The following is an 8,407-nucleotide window of genomic DNA, read 5'->3' as shown; positions in this document are numbered from 1 at the left end:
GAGCTAAGATAGACAAGTGGGACCTCATCAAACTGACAAGTTTCTGCAGAACCAAAGGAACCATCAAGGGACCAGGGAGACAGACCATAGACTGGGAAAAAATATTTGCCAGCTGTATGTCTGACAAAGGTCTAACATCTATGATCTACAAGGAACTCAAACGTGCTGAAAAAATGAACAAACAAACAGCCCCATTACAAAGTGGGCAAAATATATGAATAGACACTTCTCAAAAGAAGATATAGGAGCAGCCAACAGATACTTACAAAAATGCTCAGCCTCACTAGTCATAAAAGAAATGCAAATTAAAACCACACTGAGATTCCACCTAACTCCAGTCAGGGTGGCCATCATCAATAAATCAAAAAACAACAGATGATGGAGAGGATGTGAGGAAAAGGGAACATGTGTACACTGTTGGTGGGAGTGTAAACTAGTATAAAGGTCTAAAAATCGACTTTCCATATGACCCCGCAGTCCCCCTACTGGGGCCATACCTAGAGGAACTCAAATCACTCTATGAAAAAGATACCGGCACATGCATGTTTATTGCAGCATTGTTCACAATAACAAAAACATGGAACCAACCATGCTGCCCTTCGAAAAAGTACTGGATAAAAAAATATGTACTTTTATACATGATGAAATATTATGCAGCCATAAAGAAGGACGAACTTATGAACTTTACAGCAACTTGGATAGACTTGGAGTCTATAATACTGAGTGATCTATCACAGAAATAAATAACTGAGTATCGCATGTTCTCACTCATAAGTGGAACTTGAACAATTATCATAATACCATAAGGAAGGATTGTCAGTAATGGGATATTGCGGGGGGTGGGAGGTGTGGGATTGGCAGGAGTGAGATTTTACCTGCATAATGAACATTTGCATACTTAACCCTGAATTGTACCCCACATCTTTAAAATAAAAAATTTTTTAAAAACCCACAAAAAAATCAAACAGAACAATGAGAATACAGATAGTAAATAGCATGATTGGTGTCCGCATTAAACCTTGGGTGATTTCATAAAGGCTATTGTGGAGTACTTTGTATGTAATGTTTATCAAGGACATCTTTTGCCCAAAGAATATATGATATTAATAATGTCCAAAAAACGATGCTAACCAGTGAAAATATGTCAACCACCTCTGACAAAAAGAGAAAAATACCTAACATGTTGTTCATAGCATGAAGTAAGCAAGTTCTTTCTAAAAAAAATAAGCAAAATCACATATTGAACTCTCCAGATGTGCTTATCTGCCCAAATCTACCAACCCCTGTTTGGTCTGCCAGGAGTTATACCAATATTCACCACAAATATTTAAGGTTACAGAGTAAACACCCAGGAAAACTAATATAAATCAATTATTTATCAAAATCAAATTCAAATTTATTATCATTGCTCATCTCCTGATTCCAGAATACTGACATGGATTATGTGGCATATTCTTAAGATCAGGGAAATGTAAGTTACTGCAGTATTGCATTTCCAGCAGGAATTGTGAATAACAGTGAGGATAAGTGGACTCTAAGAGAGACAATTTCATAAAATGTGAAAAAACACTATTATGAAGTAAATGAGGAACATATTTCAGACATCCCTAACGTCACAAAAACCATAAAAGTAAAGAAAGTGAAAAGTACCATACCCAATTGACATGGAACTCAGAATTCAAATTGTCTCAAGGTGATCACTTCCTATCCACTCTCAACAACTCCCTGTAGATGATAGGTAAATCAGCCTGCATCGTGTACAAATGCAACTTGCAGAGAATGATAACCAAGAACACTGTATATTTTTTTCAATATGAGATGCATGGTTGCATCATTGGTGTTAATAATTTTTAAACATGCTTCTGATAGATTTTATCAGAAGACTCATGAATGCTAAAGATGAATGCTTAAGTTATATTCTACTCAATCTCAAAGATCTGAGCACATATTATTTCAATTTGTGCTAGAAATATTCATCATGTCTCCTTCACTAAATATGTTTCATACACATGGCACAATGGCAGTGGGACGTTTTTTAAAAATGAAGCTGTTTATCATCTACAGGAATAAGCATTCAAGACAATATCATAATATTGATATCATGAATTTGTATAATAATGTTAACCACTATCATTTCTTTTCATCTTATTACCAGAACAATATAATCATGTGAAATAGCTAACAGTTTTTTTTTTTGAAGAAACAACTTATGAAGGAAAAAGTGAGATTCCTTATACTTGGTTTTAGTCATCATACCATTTCACTCTAAAACCATCTATCTCCATGATTGCTTTAATTTTTTTTTTTTTATTCTTAGAGAGTAGCCCGAGACAACAATATTCATGAATAATTACTAGGGCAATAATACCCTCTACCTTTGTATGGACAAATTTATAAAATGTATATTTGATGTAGGGAACTATAGTGACCCAGCTGCATTCTAAGTACTCATCAGAGTTCATAAAGGAGACAAGCATGTCTTATTGTTGTGAACAACAACAAAAATGCAATAATAGACTAGGTACAGTAAGTAGCTCATGCCTGTATCCCAGCACTATATGAGGCCAAGGCGAGAGGATTGCTTGAGCTCAGGAGTCTTAGACCAGCCTAGGCAACATAACAAGTCCTCAGCTCTACAAAAAATAAAAAAATAGCCCAGCATGGTGGGACACAGCTGTGGTCTCTGCTATTTGGCAGGCTGAGGCAGAGGGATTACCTGAACCCAGGAAGTCGAGCCTGCTGTAAGCCTTGATTGCGCCATTGCACTCTAGCCTGGCTGACAGAGTGAGACCCTCCAACTCCAATAAATAAATAAACAAACAAACAGATAAATAAATGTAATAATACAACATAATACTTAAAAAGCTTTATAACATGCTTTCATCAAATTATCTGATTTGCTTATCTTAATAGCCATCTCTCCTTCCTCCTTTAACACCAGTTTACTGATGAGGAGATGGAGATTACAGAGAGAGCAACATATTTTTCAAAGGTGGATAGAGGACTAGTATCTATGACTTTTAATCTTTCTGTGATAGTAGTACATAGTTAACCAACCAATAACTGAATGGAGAGGGATGGGATGAGTGCATGGATTTCTGGGCTTGCTTCATTTTATGTATTTAGGTTTTGTACATTACTGTAATCTACTTATAAGTAATATGCTATTAAAATACATAAAGATGATCACTCTATGCTGCAATATAGGATATTCTGACTCTATTACTATTTATTGTTTCTATTGGTAATAATGACATATAAATGCAGATGAAGTTAAGACATATGGAACAGAAATGGATGGTTGTCATGTTTAAAGTAGATCAGACAAAAATAAACCTCAAACTGTCAAAAACTATTTTGGCATTCACTGTAATATATATATATATACCGGGGATGCTAAAAGATGTATACACATTTTAAGAGATGTTATCTATGTATTACTTTCAAAGTTGAATTGAATTAGAGTGGCAAGGTATAGTATGATGTTTACTCAATTGCTCAAAAGATGGCATTCTTCAAATGAATGCTAGTGTCATCATGTGCCAGGTAGGACACTCAAAGAAAATGGAGAAGGCATAGTTGTCATTCAAGAAGTGCAAGTCCATTTAAACATGGTATTTGAAATTTGGGAAAGTCGTGGACAATGGAGTCATGAGTATGCAATAGAACCTCCCACAAGCCTGAAAATTGCACATATTCGTGATACATTTGAGATGCATGGGTGATGTGTCCAAGGGAAGATCCAAGAGGCCTTGAGGCCTTGGACAGCAACAAGTTCCATCGTAGCTTGCTGTAATCAGAAGTGTCTGGACGCTGTTGGTAATCACTTTGAACACCCCTTATAGTTGTAGAAGTCAAATGTGATTTGTATTCATCTTTTGTTATCAGTATAAATTGAGTATTACAATTCTTTCTTAAAATGTGTATATGCTTTTTGGCACACTCTGTATATTTCTAATCAATAGAAGACACGTTCTCATTGATTAACTAGATTTTTAGGAAAAAGTTGAAATTGTTAACACAATTCAAAAACCTTTTCAAAACTGAAAATAGAGGAAAGACTAATTTTTAGTTTTGATTACTCTTAAATTCTAAATATTTTCTGTCAGTAGCCCATTTTTTTCTTTGTGTGCAATAATTCCTCCTTATTCCAGGTTTTGCTTTTGTGGTTTCAATTATGTGCAGCAAACATCAGTCCAGAAAATGTTAAGAGAAAAGTCTTGGAAATAAACAATTTATAGGTTTATAAATATTCTGAGTAACTAATCTGAGTAACTGGATGAAACCTCTCACTGTACAACTCTGCCCCACCCAGTACATGAATCATTCCTTTGTCCAATGTATCCATGTTGCATACATTAACTACCAATTAGTCATTTAGTAACCACCTCAGTTTTCAAATAGTCCGTGGCAGTCTCTCAGTGTTTAATGTTGGAGTCATCCTTATTTTACTTAAAAATGGTGCCAAAGCACAAGAGTAGTGATGCTGGCATACTGTAATAATTGTTATCTTTTATTGTTAGCTACCATCATTTATCTTGTATTATACTTAATTTTATAAATTAAACTTTATCATATCATATAATATCCTACACATATATCATGTATGGGTAGGAAAAAACATAGTATCTGTAGGATTTGGTACTATCTGTGGTTTCAGGCACCCACTGGGGGTCTTGGAACATATTCCCCCATAAGAGAAGACTACTATACATAGCATCTATATGCTGTATACATATTATATTCTTATCTAGTAAAACAACTGAGCAGATATCTAATAAAAATTGAGTTATGAGACTAATAAAATGTTCATTTTATCCTGTATAATTTTAAGATAGTTAAAGACTATTTTCCCTTCAGAATTTCACTATTTTTCATTTCTATCCGATCTTGCAAAACCAGGGCTGACTGGTTTGATTTATATCTCTCTTGACCTCTGGTAGACAGAAAGTCAGAAATCTATGTACCTTGGTCTGGCCATGCGAGTCAATATTCCAACTCTGCAGATGCTAATGTGTAATGCTATTTACATACGAACAATTCCTGTTTTCCTCTTGGCCACCCCTTGTGTACACTCTGTTGTGTCAATCAGTTGCATATGTTTTCACAGGAGGCAGAATCAAAGCAGTAACCATCTACCATATGTGACTTTGCCATATGTGACTCTATCCTTTCCCATTTCTTTCCTGAAAATGAATGCATGAGATGATTTTTACCCACACATTTTGTTTTTCATGTGTAAGATTAGCCATAAATAATTTCTAGACTATTCAACACTTTAACCATCACCAAGGCTTTGGGCTTCAAGATGAAATGCTAACAAGTTGTCTCAGAATTCCAACAACTAAGTCATTATTCTACCACTCACTATTCACTCTTGTCCTCATTTTCATTTTTTTTTTTTTGAGTTGGAGTCTCACTCAGTCGCCCAGACTGGAATGCAGTGGCCGCTTCCGGCCACCGCAGCCTCGACCTGCTGGGCTCCGGCAATCCTTCCGCCTCAGCCTTCTGAGTAGCCGGAATTACAGGCGCGCGCTACCACCCCGGCTGAGTTTTTGATTTATGGTAGAGATGAGGTCTCGCTGCCCAGGAGGGTCTCGAACCCGCGGGCTCAGGCAATCCACTCACCTCATCCTCCCAAAGGCGCGGGATTACAGGCTGAGCCACCGAGCCGGCTCTCATTTTCATCTTAATGAGGTGTCAGGTTTCAGGAATCCAAGCTGCATCCACTTTCAGTATAAAATTTCAAGAGATGATACGATGAGGAAGTAAACACTGCTCACTCTTGGAAAATTTTCAGAAATCTAGTAGTCCCTGATGATCCTTGGGTGTAACCGAATCTTTAGCCAGATACATGCTAATGAACAAGTTGTCTTTGCTGGCACATTTATAAACAAGCACCTAAAGTAGGAAAAGGAAACATTTTGCTGCAATTTGAGGGTATTGGCTTGCTGACCTAAGAATGCCTAAAATCAATGGTGCCAATACTCCCATCTCTGTAAGTTTTTGTTGTTGTTGTTTTTAATTTTTTAATCAATATTTTTCATTTTAATATTGTGGGGTACAGTTAAGGGTTAGGTATACAAATATGCTTCGTTCAGCACCCTTGTTGATAAGGGGTGTCTCCCTGTCCCCAGACAGATATTGACTACCGTTAATACCTCCTCCCTTCCCCTCCCTCTCCCCATAGTTTCCCGCCACTGTCAATCCTTTTCTTATAGTATTATGATAGATGTTCAAGGTCCACTATATGAGGAGAACATGTGATACTCAGAACTTTGTTTCTGTGAGTGGTCACTCAGTATTATAGACGCTAGTTCCATCCAAGTTGCTGCAAAATTCATGATTTTGTTCTTTTTTATGGCTGCTTAGTATTCCATCGTGTATATGTACCACATTTTTAAAATCCAGTCCTCTTTTGATGGACAGCATAGTTGTTTCCAGGTTCTTGCTATTGTGAACAATGCTGTGATAAACATATGTGTGCAGGTATCTTTTTTATAGAGTGATTTGAGTTCTTTAGGGTATATTCCCAGTAGAGGGATTGTGGTCATATGGGAGGTCAATATTTAGAGCTTTTAGGAATCGCCACACTGTTTTCCACAGAGGTTGCACTAATTTATACTCCCACCAACGGTGTAGAAGTTTTCCATTTTCACCACACTCTTCTAGCAACTGTTATTTTTTGTTATTGATAATTGCCATTCTGACTGGAGTTAGGTGGTATCTCAGTGTGGTTTTGATTTGCTTCTCCTTGATAATTAGTGAGGTTGAACATTTCTTCATGTGTCTGTTGGCTGCTTGTATGTCTTCATTTGAGAAGTGTCTGTTCATATCTTTTGCCCATTTTATAATGGGGTTGTTTGTTTTTTTCTTTTCAGTACGTTTGAGTTCCTTGTAGATTCAAGATATTAACCCTTTGCCAGACCTGGAGTTGGCAAATACATTTTCCCAGTCTGTAGGCTGTTTCCCTGCTCTCTTGATGGTTTCTTTGGCTTTGCAGAAGCTTGTCAGTTTAATGAGGTCCCACTTGTCTATCTTATCTCTTATGGCCTGTGGGTTTCAGGTTTTGTTCAGGAATTGGATGCCAGTTCCAATTTCCATAAGGGTGCGTCCTGCATTTTCTAAGGTTCATATAGTTTGAGGTTTTAGATTTAGGTCTCTGATCCATTTAGAGTTAATTTTTGTGTATGGAGATAGATAGGGGTCTTGTTTGAGTCTTCTGCATGTGGTCAGCCAGTTTTCCCAGCACCATTTACTGAATAGGTTCTCCTCTCCCCAGTGGTGGGTGGTGGAGGCTTTGTCGAAGATGAGTTCATTGAGAAATTGAGGTTTTGCTTCTGGAATCTCAATTCTATTCCATTGGTCTATATGCCTGTTCCTGTACCGATACCAAGCTGTTTTGATTATTGTAGCTTTATAGTAAAGTTTAAAGTCTGGTAATGCGATACCTCCTGTTTTGTTTTTTTTTGCTAAGGATTGTTCTGGCTATTTTTGGTCGTTTGTGTTTCCATATGAATTCCTGTATTGTTTTTTCTAGCTCGGAGAAGAATGTTTCTGGTAGTTTGATGGGTATTGCATTAAATCTGTAGATTGCCTTAGGTAGAATGGACATATTTATAATGTTGATTCTTCCAATCCATGAGCATGGAATATTTTTTCACTTGTTTGTGTCACCTTGATTTCTTTGAACAGTATTTTGCAGTTTTCATTGTAAAGGTCTTTCACATCTCTGGTTAGGAGGATGCCAAGGTATTTCATTTTCTTTGTTGCTGTTGTGAATGGGATTGTGTTTTTTATTTGGGTTTCTGTTTGTTTATTATTGGTGTAAAGAAATGTGATTGTCTTTTGCACATTTATTTTATACCCTGAGACTTTGCTAAAGTCCTTTATCAGTGCAAGGAGGCATTTGACAGATTCTCTTGGGTTTTCAAGGTACACAATCATGTGATCAGCAAAGAGGGATAACTTGACTTCCTCTTTTCCTATTTGGATATCCCTGATCGCGTTCTCTTTTCTGATTGCTCTAGCTAGGACTTCCAATACTGTATTGAACAGGAGGGAAGAGAATGGGCATCCTTGTCTTGTTCCAGTTTTCAGGGGAAATGGTTCCAATTTTTGTCTGGTTAGGAGTATGCTAGCTGTGGATTTCTCATAGGTGGCTTTTACTATTTTGAGGTATGTTCCATGTATGCCTAGGTGTACGAGGGTTTTTATCAGGAAGTGGTGCTGGATTTTATCAAAAGCTTTTTCTGCATCTAATGATATAATCATGTGGTTTTCTGATGTCTGTTCATGTATTTAATTACATTTATGGTCTTGCGAATGTTGAACCAGTCTTGCATCCCAGGGATGAAGCTTACTTGGTCATGATGGATGATTTTTGAGATGTGTTGTTGAATTCGGT

The sequence above is a fragment of the Carlito syrichta genome, unplaced genomic scaffold (assembly GCF_000164805.1).
Source record: "Carlito syrichta isolate Samal-C Ts95f unplaced genomic scaffold, Tarsius_syrichta-2.0.1 Scaffold303680, whole genome shotgun sequence".
NCBI classification, from domain to species: domain Eukaryota; kingdom Metazoa; phylum Chordata; class Mammalia; order Primates; family Tarsiidae; genus Carlito; species Carlito syrichta.
Note: the sequence above shows the minus strand (reverse complement) of the source record.